The following is a 10,129-nucleotide window of genomic DNA, read 5'->3' on the forward strand; positions in this document are numbered from 1 at the left end:
TTTAAAAATAGTTTCCTATTTAACTAAGAAAAATTTGCAGCTCTACCTAAAAATAAGGTAATGCTCAATTCAAATGATTAGTGGTATGCAGTGTCAGTGAGCGAGTTGACAAAACTCAGTGCCAGTATTTGACAAGGAACAATGCCATCTTTACAAAATTGACAGTTAAAGATAGTTTCTCTTCATGAGTTTCTGGCCTCTACTATCTGCCTGCTATATCCAGTCACTAACAAAGATTCCTGTCTCATTTCAAAGTTCACCCTATGATGTCTCTGGCAATGAAAAAAATAAAAATTAATCCTTCTAGTAATGCCATACAGTGGGATAATGACTTTCCCATATTTTCTGGCTATCTATAATTTCAAAAGATTAATATCAGATATATTCTAATTTCTAGATATTCTGATTATTTCCAACTCATTGCCTTCCTTTGAAGAATTTGAGCTGCCTGCCATGGTAGAAAGGCCCACACATTTATGAGTTTTAATATGGTATCTTTTCCAATGTACAAACACATAATCCTAAAACCCCTGTTTTATGTGAATTCCATCCCTCTGATAAAATGCAAGAAGGGCAAGTAATTTTGTTTTCCTTAACTTGTTAATCAGTCTATATCCATCAAAAATAAGGTAACATAGAAGGGTTACATTTGCCTCAAATTTCTACATGCTTTGGAGGTTTAATTTGCAATTCACAAAGACTGAGTATGACATTGGTTTTACTGACACAACCGGAGCGTTTTCTATACAAGCATTGTGTTTTCCTCTGATTCTGACCATAGCAGACAGTGTGAAAAAAGGATAGAACATATAAAAGCACTGTACATGTTATTTTATAAAGGACTGAGGCAACCAACTCATCACAAGTAAGACATCATGACTGCAGCGATGATTAATGAGATGCTATGTACAAGTAGAAAACAGTATTTTCTGCCTAAGCATAGAATCAGAACATCCTGCAATTTTTTCATTGCACATGTGCTGGAGCCTACATAGCAGAAGGGATGCATTCAAGTAGCACAGATAATCCACACACCAAATTTCAGAACATTACAAATGTAGACAACATAAAGAAAAATACTACTAAACTGTCGATTAGGCAAGCAAGCAAAGTAAAAACCTTACCAACACAAGAAAACCAGAACTTGACGGCTGATTGCAGATCATGACCAGAGCCGGGGCTGCTCCTGCCACAGTTCCCACCAAGGCAGGTCCCACTGAGAATGCCATGGTGTATCTCAGCACAGGCCATGTCCTGGCAGATCCTGAGCTTTTGCCTGCCAGAACCTACTTAAAAAAAGAAACTGCCCTCTGCCCTTAAACTGTCTCATCTTGGGAGTCTAAATCCAGATACTCCTTGGAGGGGAGAAAAGGCTCAGTAGTTGTGTGTCCCGCTGACCCCGGGCCTGTGACTCTGAGAGACACCTCCACGTTGAGCACCCACCTAAGGGGGCTGCTACATTCCTCACAGGTCCCTGGGAGCCGCCTCTCCCTCGGGCACCTGCGGGAGCAGGAGTGTGTCTCAGGGAGATGTGTCTGCCCCCGGGATATTCCCCCTCACAGATTTGTTTGCCCAGGGCAGCCACAGTAGCCATGGCATTACCCTGCAAGGCCTGGCGGGGCCGACCAGGCAGTGCCACCGAAGCTCTAAGGGGGCTGTGATGGAGATCGAATCCTGCCTGCACCAGTGCCAGAAGAAGAGAACCACAGCACTGCACAACCCTCCTGTCATTTTTTTTTTTTTTTTTTTTTACCTTTTCTTGCTAAGAAACAATTTATCAAGGTGAGTTTAAGCCCCAAGCCCCCTGATACTTTGACTTCTCACCCTGTCCTTACTCCTCTGAGAACCACCTCATGCTGCTGCTGGTTCCCCTGCAGGCCTCCACTGCTGGTACTGACAAGATTCATGGCAGCAGCAGGATTTGGGCTTAGGTGGTGGGACAGGGCTCTTCCTCACAGCCACCGCCATGCTCTGCTCCTCATAAATAGGTATGGGGACCTATGGGGGCAGGCTGCAGATCTCTGATGAGGGGAGCTTCTTTCCAGCACCTTCTCACAGCTCCCACCATCACAGCCACACAGGCCTGTTATACATTTCCTTGTGAGCCTGAGAAAAATTTGAGAGTGAGGCTGTGAGGAAATTAATGGACTAAATGTCCCTTTATTACAGTCTTAGTTTATTCAAATTTCTGTTTTGGGGTTTGTTTTTGTTTGTTTTTTATGTTGTTTTTCCCTCTCAAATTTCTCTCCAAAGCCCAAGGTAAAAGGATCGTTGTTAAAGACCTATACTGATTTTTTAATATGTGCTTTGCTTTGTTTTACGAAATAAGGAGGCAGTGTCCTAACTGGTGTGATCCAGCCTCTACAGTCACACAGGTGCAGATCAAATGAAGCCCAGAGCAGCAAAGGCCTTTGCTTTGTCTAATTGGCTGGTAAGTGTTCATCTACACTGTCTATGAAAGGGATAAAATGCATTTTGTTTCTGTATAATTGTGTTCATCAGGTACTGTTTGACCTCAAGAGACATAGCCTTACATAACCTTCCCTACTTCTTTTTCTTCTCAATTTTTTTAAGACATTCACAAATTAAAATGAAGAAAACCAGAACAGCACATCTTTGGAGGCTTCAGTTTTAAAACAGAACAAAAGAGAAAAAAGATCTTGGAACAGAAAATATATTTATTTTTACTGAGAAAACTCAACGTCAGCAACCATTCTAGAAGGTTTACGGAAAAACACAGCAGTTCTAGACTGTGGGTTCAGAAGTAGTTTAATTCTCACTGAAAGTGTGTGGGGAAAATTCCTCCCTTGTTGAGGAGACAAAGAGGTTTAAGGAATATATGTAAGTCAAAGAACACAGAAAATCAAAGTAATACAAAAAGAGAAAAAGGACTACTTGGTGTAATTCACCTTTGCCAAGTATAACCCTGACAGAAAGGGCAGTTTTTCAAATGGTGTAAATCATTATCACTTTGTTGACATCAGTAAAGTTGCTCTGTAAGGGCATATGACCCTCTTGGTATTTCTCAAGGCACAGGAATAATAACTAAAAATGTAGAAAATTACCTAGAGTTATTCACATTTTTAATATTGTGCTTCATAAATCCGAAATCCATGAACTCAAGACGCGATTTTAATTGAATCTATCGGGTTTGCATTGCCGTGTTCAAGCTAAGCATGAGTCTACAGCCATGTTACAAACCCTAAAAAAATAGTGATTGCAATGGAATTGCTGACAGATCCTTAACCATAGTGGTGCTAGGGAGTCACTATAATATTGTAAATAAGGTGAATAGGCTCTTCTTATCTCATTTCACAGCTGAGCAGTGTATTGCCAGATAAATCAAATCAGGGTAAACGGTTTCATCTAATAAACTGGGTCAACATATAATGTATTTTTCGGGTTTGCACTTTCATTGATTCTCATTTGATTTAAGAAGAGATATTTCAGTTTGTGTTTACAACATTTTAAAATATCTCTTTTGCCCCTTCTCTAGAGAACAAGCAAACAAGAGAGAGACTATGCAAGCTGGTAGCATCACAATAATGTCAAGTTTTCTGTTTTCTGTAAGTTCTGCTTTCCATTTTTATGCATCTGGGAGAGAGTGGGGGTAGGGAATGAGGGAGTTACTATCTCATATCTGCATTTTCTCAATAATGTTTTAGTGATGTTTGCTAATGTATCATTCATTAACCATCAGGCACTATAAAAAACATAATCTATCTCACAAAGTGGACATTATTATCGCATTAAATCATTTCACAATATACCTGAACGGTTCCACATGAGGGGCCTGGCCTGACTGAGCTCAAATGCCTTGGGGGCAAACTCTTCAGTAGTAATGAGATACGAGGTCTGTCTGTGATGAATATGATATTACTCGTGTCAGTGGCTGTGGACTGCACCCAGAATATTTCTTTTTACAGGTTTTTTGTTTTTTTGTTTTTTTTTTTCCCTATTGCAAAGGAACTCAGGCAAAGCACTATTAACCCAGTAAATGAAGCTCTAAAGATCACAGAGTGTGCCCATTAGTCGACAAGATTGTGACTAATCCAATTTTTCTTGCAGGGAGCAATTCTAATGCTTCTGTAACATCTGGGGATGGCACGGCCTGCATTACTGATGAAGCTGGATATTTTTTCTTCTACCTTTTTCTTCATCGAAGAACAATTATTGCACTTGCATATTTCACTGCTTCTGCCCCCTCCCACACATTTTCCTCCTGACTACTTCTGTCCTGATGACCTCTTTGAAGACGGTTAAAATAATATTCCAGGCTGACAGAAGAACCAGAAAGGGAGATTGTGATTGAGGCTAAAAACGATACCCCTTGTGTTTATTGGAGTGTGGGCAGAAAATGTGCTTGTTCAATGAAGAAAAAAAAAAAAATTAGGTTCCCTTAAAAGAAGAAGAAAAAGGACCTAGAACACTTTGTTATTAGTCACCACTAATGGCATGCTGTCTTAAATTGTCCCAGAATTGAAAGAGAATGTCATCTTGCTTCTACTTACTCTGATAAAATAATTGTCTATTACTCTTTGTGTGACAGCATTAAACACCAGAAATAGTGAAATCCTGCTTTTCTGATTTTTTTATTGCCAATTATGGAATTTTATTCTAATATACAGTGCCACTGAGGACAGGCTGGGTCAATTTCATTTAGATATAACCTCAAAGAATGCTTTACAATAATAAAAACCTATTGAATTCTGATGACTAACATATATAGATTTTAAAGGTTGATTTTTCTGTGTTCAGAAATCTTCACCTGTTCAAAGAAGCAAAATATGTTAAATACCAGGAGAGTCCTGTTCTTATGGGTAGGATAGAAGAGGAAGGATGGATTAGGGTCAGTTTGCTTTATTTGCAGAGTTGCAACATGGGGAAGAAATTCAGGGATGGAAAATAAGTCAGGGAATTCTTCACCTAACTTCTTAGATCTCTGACAAAAGTTATTGTTCTCAAAGATCAGCTGCAAGCCTGTGAATTTATATTCAGTGGTTATATTCACTGTTTCATGCTCAATATCTCTTGTGTATCTCCTCTGCAAAACTATTTTGGGTATTACTGGGTTACTGAGAATTAAAAAGTTTGTCCAACATTAAGAGCAGCTGAGCTAGAACTATACCTCTCTCAACAGCTGCTATTCCATTTTTATTATTTTATTCCAGTGTCTCACACTCTGGCTGTATCTCTGCAGGAAATATTGTCTCTTCAGTGTATCACAGGTAGTCCAGATTCTGGAAACAGAAACACATTTTTCACCACATATTTCTTCTTCTAACTGAAACCGGAATCCAGAGTTGTATGTGAACAAGAAAGATAGATATAAAGTTTCAGACTATGGCTTTTCTTCTCTAGAGTCACAGGGTGTGATGAGGACTCTGTCAACTGTCAGTAACAATTCTGCTGTGGCTCACAGCATGAAATATCTGGAGAATATCACCAAATGATTTGAACAAGACTCCTTGAAGAGGTGGTGCTAATGAACATGAGGAGAGTCATAAAGGGAGCAAGAGACTAAGACCAGCATTTGCTAATATTTGTGACAGTGTAAATGTAGCAAACAGAAAAGGGTAGAAGATTTGAAGGTATGCTAACCATCTAGATGTCTGTGCCATTAAATAGAAATTGATGTTAATTTAGAGAAATAGAATAAAGTTGGAGATGCAAACAATCACAGAGAAAGTCAAAGAATCAGATGTGGGAGTAGTTCTTATATAGAATGGTCAAGACAAAGGAAAGGTTCAAGGCATGAAATATCTTTGATGCTATCAGTCCAGCTGAAATGCTAAAACCTGGCAATGCAGACAGTGGCTTTCATCAGGAGGAAATGGAGAGAAAAGCAACACAAAAAGGAAATGCCATTACTGCCTTTAGGAAGCTGTAGTTTAGTTTCACAGAGAAAAGTCATGTTTAATTTGAGGCACTATTTATCATTCAACAAGAAAGCAAACCATGAAGTCTGCAGTGTTTTGTTATGCAGTTAAGAAAGAATGTAGAAAAAATATGCATTTTGTTACAAATCCTCCTGTCAGGGTTTAGCCTAAGTAAATTACATATATTTTGAACTCTTCTTTAATTACCTGTGTAGTCTGGAAAATCTGTTTCTCTGGTTTGAGATTACAGGGAGGTTTAAAATAGGTACTGCTGAGATGCATGCATTATGTATAACCAAAACCAATAGCTGAAGTTAGAGAGTGAAGCCCTCCAAGTCCACTCCAAGCCAGCAACAAAACTTCTCTTGGACCCACTGAGCCAAGATTTCACAGGCAGATTAATTTTGGCATTTGTCAATATGTCCATCTAATTCTGGTGCTCTTGGATGTTCTCAGAAACAACCAAAAGAGAACTCACCCGCTGGTGTCAGGGGATGATATGCAGAATCAGGATATTGCTGTGCCACTGTCCAGAACAGATTAGCCAGGAGCTTGGCCGAACGTGTCTCACACGCCTTTCCTGACAGATGTATGCAGGTAGTATTGAAAAGGAGTCTGCAAGACAAGGAGCACTTGTGCTTGTGACTGAAGTGATTAAGTATGCAGGTGTTTGTTGGATTAGGCTTTTAAAGCGGATCTTGCCTAACGGCCATAACCGTTATGCATGTAATTCATGAATCAAGTGGAATTAGTTGATATATGATAATGTTGCAACACTGGCAGAAGAGAGGTACTTATTTTTGCCTTTGAAGCGATAATAAACACCATAAATTCTGATGTCAACTTTAGCTATTATTATCTCAGCAATTTAATTTTATTTAAATTGGGTTTTTTTGGTTTTTTGTTTGCTGGTTTTTTTTTGTTTGTTTTTTTTTGGTGTTTTGTTTTTTGGGGTTTTTTTTGTTTTTTTTGTTTGGTTTTTTTTTTGTTGGTTATTTGTCAAAAGCTACCTTTGACTTTCTTTGGAATAGCCAAATCTGGTAAGCTGTCAGCTGGCTTGTGTGAGGCCACAGCAAAACTGCCGTTGACTTCAATGGTATCAGGTTTTCACTCACAGCTTTCAGCATGGTTTGAACTGACATGCAAATCCAAATTCAGCTATAAGATGACAGAAATAGGATTTTTTCAGCCTACAGATTGCTAAACTGCCTGAAGCATGCTACTGTCTTACATACATGTCTATAAAAACACTTTGAGAACCTTTGCTGTGCAAGGTAATTCCAGCAGTGACAGAATCAGAGAATAGTCCAATAGTCCTTACAGAAAGTGTGTATTACAATATATGTAATTGAAAATCAAAGCCTTAAAAGCTGCTTTGGTGGTGGATCATCAGAACTTGACCAATGGTACAAGTCAAGAATTGTGAAGTTTATTTTTTCCTCTGCTGTTTATCATCACAATTTAGAATTGATACCTGGTACACTTTTGCTGTATCAAAACCTTTTGAGTTTTCTTTCTTAAATTCCAAGAGAACTGCTGCAATTCACTTTAATATTGACTTCTAATTTTACATTTTGCATGTCCAAGTCTAGAAATACTTTCTTGATAATTAAATTGGCAGTAACTGCAGCCACTGCAGGGTCCTGAACAGAACCTAAAGGGTCAGTGCACTACTAATTATGCTTAGACATTAAACCAGTAGTTATTGAATTGTAGCAATTTTATCACTGGAGAATGTTATTTTAATGCTTCTAAAAAAGCCACAAGTATGTGGGGATAAACTGTGTCTCAGCTATCGAAGTACAAGAGTATTCCTAAAGATGGTTCTTGGGCAAACTTGGTAGCACAGAGCTGGGAATAAAAGCTGGGCAGCACTAAGGCTAAATAGCTCCTCTTCCACCATGTATTTTAAGTAACATTTTTCAGGTGATGCTGCTAGGGCACTCACCCAGGCATAAAGTGATGCACAGGCAATAGGAACTTCTCAGGCTTTTTTGAATTAACCTGGTAACAGTGTAGCTACACTTATTGCTACAGGTAAGTGGGTGTGAAGAATCGCTGTGATTTAGCAGCATAAAGGAATCTATTTCAGAAGCTACTCTTAAGAATAAGCACAAAACGAGGATATTTCCCACTTAACTTCAGTGGAAACAGTTTTTTTCTTCCCCTGAAAAAAAGACACACTGTATTTTGTTAGTTAATATTGAAAAAGGCACTTCACTTCTGTTAGAGGCATTGGAAGTTGGAACAGGAGTCACAGGACAGTGAGAAGAGGGGAATATTTAGGGAGAGCGTTATCCAGAGTTACAGGCAAATGGCTTTTCAGATGTTATGGCATTCAGTATAAAGCAGCAACCCACTTGAAAATAATCATAAAGGAATGATCACAACAGGTATGTAAGAGGAAAGCAGTCAAACTTATGGGATGCAGTTGTGGTAAAACAATGGAAGCTTCATCCCTTTGTTCAGGGATAACTACAGTTCGCTCAGTGTCATCTCGAAAAATGATTGAGTGAAGTTTGTGCCTGATTCTGACAGGGCTAATGGGAAAAAAGGCAAGCAACATATTTTTAAATGATAATGCAGTAAACGGAAGTGGATCTGCTCATGTAGTAATGCTCTATTAATTAAGATCATCAGGAGGCATGAGGAAGGAGAAAAAGAAGAGACGGAAATGTTTAAAAAAATTATTCAAGATATTATTTATGAGCTCTATTTCTAGGACTGCAGCTAGTGTGGTACCTCTCTCAAAAATAAATGATGGAGACTGATTCTGCATAATGGGACAATTTACAAATAGAAATGGAAGAAATGTTTATAATTTTGACCTTAGTGACTCCAGTAAGATCAGTCCTTTGCTGGTTTAATATTGTTTCACAGTTTGTGCTGTTAAATCAAAAGGTTATCTATAATACATCTGGTACTATTAATGCAAAGAATCAGGGGTATTCAACAGACATTTATTCATTATTAATATAGATAATAAAGGATCATTTATGAGGTTACAGATGAGATTTTTATCATCAAAAGCTTAAAAAGGGAAATGTATTTTTGCTCTAGGACAGAGATGAAAGGAGTCAGTAATGGGAAATATAAGAGTCAACATGAAACTGTCAAATTCATTCTTTTCCTGAAGACAACTAGGACTTTATGGCAATGAATGAAAAACAAAATAAAACTAAATGTTTTTGCTGTAAAATTGCTTTATTGACAGGGAGGGGCTTTCAGTAGCAATGTGGTTTGTTATGTTTTTCCTCCTTTAGCAAGACAGTTGCAATGTTTTTCCCCCATACAGCTCAGCTTTCCAGTGCCTCCTTGGAAGACCTAAACTGGGAAAACGTATCTGTGTCTCAAGAGCTTTTGGAAGATGTTTGAAATTGAACTTGACAATAGTGTAAGTCGCAGCTCTAAGGCCTCTTCATTGTTGGGTGCAAACATCTCACTCGTATGTTTTGTGGTGTAGGTGTGTAAATCTGTGCCATTAGGTGGCACAGCTGCAGTGAGTAGTAGAAGGATATGCACATGTGAAACAGGAGTAACAAGAGAAAAATATAAATTTTTTTTGCTGTCTTGTAGTTGCTGGTGTTACAGAGGTAGAACAACCCCCTTGTGCTACTGAGGAGGCTTATGAAGTGACAGAACTTGATTCATTGAGCTGGTGGAGATTTCTTAATATCACAGGACTCATAACATTTGTGGAGACTGCCCCCTGCATTCCCAAGGCTGCAGTTGCCTAGTGAGGCATTGCCTGTATGAATGGCGAATGCCGGGATATTCAGAGTTAAGGCTAAAACTCTCTCCTCGTTTCACCTATCAGGCTTATCTAGGGCAGTTTCTTGAATCAGCTTCTAGGGTTCTCAGAACATTCAATTATCTTGTTTCCCATATGATCTGCAATACCCAAGGGTCGATTTGGAATCTGATGAAGTTGTTTCTGATCTGAGGGTATGGACTGACCAGTCTGCTTGAGATGACCTCAAATCCTCACTAGAAACAGCAGCAATAAAATAGAAATAGTTGCACTGGAAAATTAATTTCATTACTTAGATACTTTGCATTGTCTAGAGTGAACAATTCTGAAAATCCTCATTTGCAATCCTCTTTTCCCTTGTTTGCTTAGACCTTTTTCATGCCAGAAAAAAAAAAAAAAGTCTGCATTACCCTTGATATTTGTGGGATCTTAGAGAAATTGTGTAGCCTTTTCTCAATCAAGGAGATGAACCTTGGCAGGCATTGTAGAAATGAACAAA

At 38.5% G+C, this 10,129-nt stretch overlaps 1 long non-coding RNA gene across 2 annotated transcripts; it reads left to right on the top strand.

Annotated features, from left to right (window-relative positions):
• Positions 1-1,376: 1,376 nt before the first annotated feature.
• On the top strand, positions 1,377-5,682 carry LOC111943157 (uncharacterized). Of its 2 annotated transcripts, XR_015290310.1 has the most exons (5): positions 1,377-1,782; positions 1,878-1,988; positions 2,330-2,431; positions 3,497-3,566; positions 4,069-5,682. It is a non-coding gene; the product is annotated as an uncharacterized LOC111943157 (long non-coding RNA). The 2 variants fall into 2 exon arrangements; XR_015290308.1 differs by lacking the exon at positions 1,878-1,988 and having other exon boundaries at positions 1,402-1,782.
• Positions 5,683-10,129: the final 4,447 nt, after the last annotated feature.

Source organism: Cyanistes caeruleus, chromosome 1, assembly GCF_971803275.1.
Source record: "Cyanistes caeruleus chromosome 1, bCyaCae1.hap1.1, whole genome shotgun sequence".
Taxonomy (NCBI): domain Eukaryota; kingdom Metazoa; phylum Chordata; class Aves; order Passeriformes; family Paridae; genus Cyanistes; species Cyanistes caeruleus.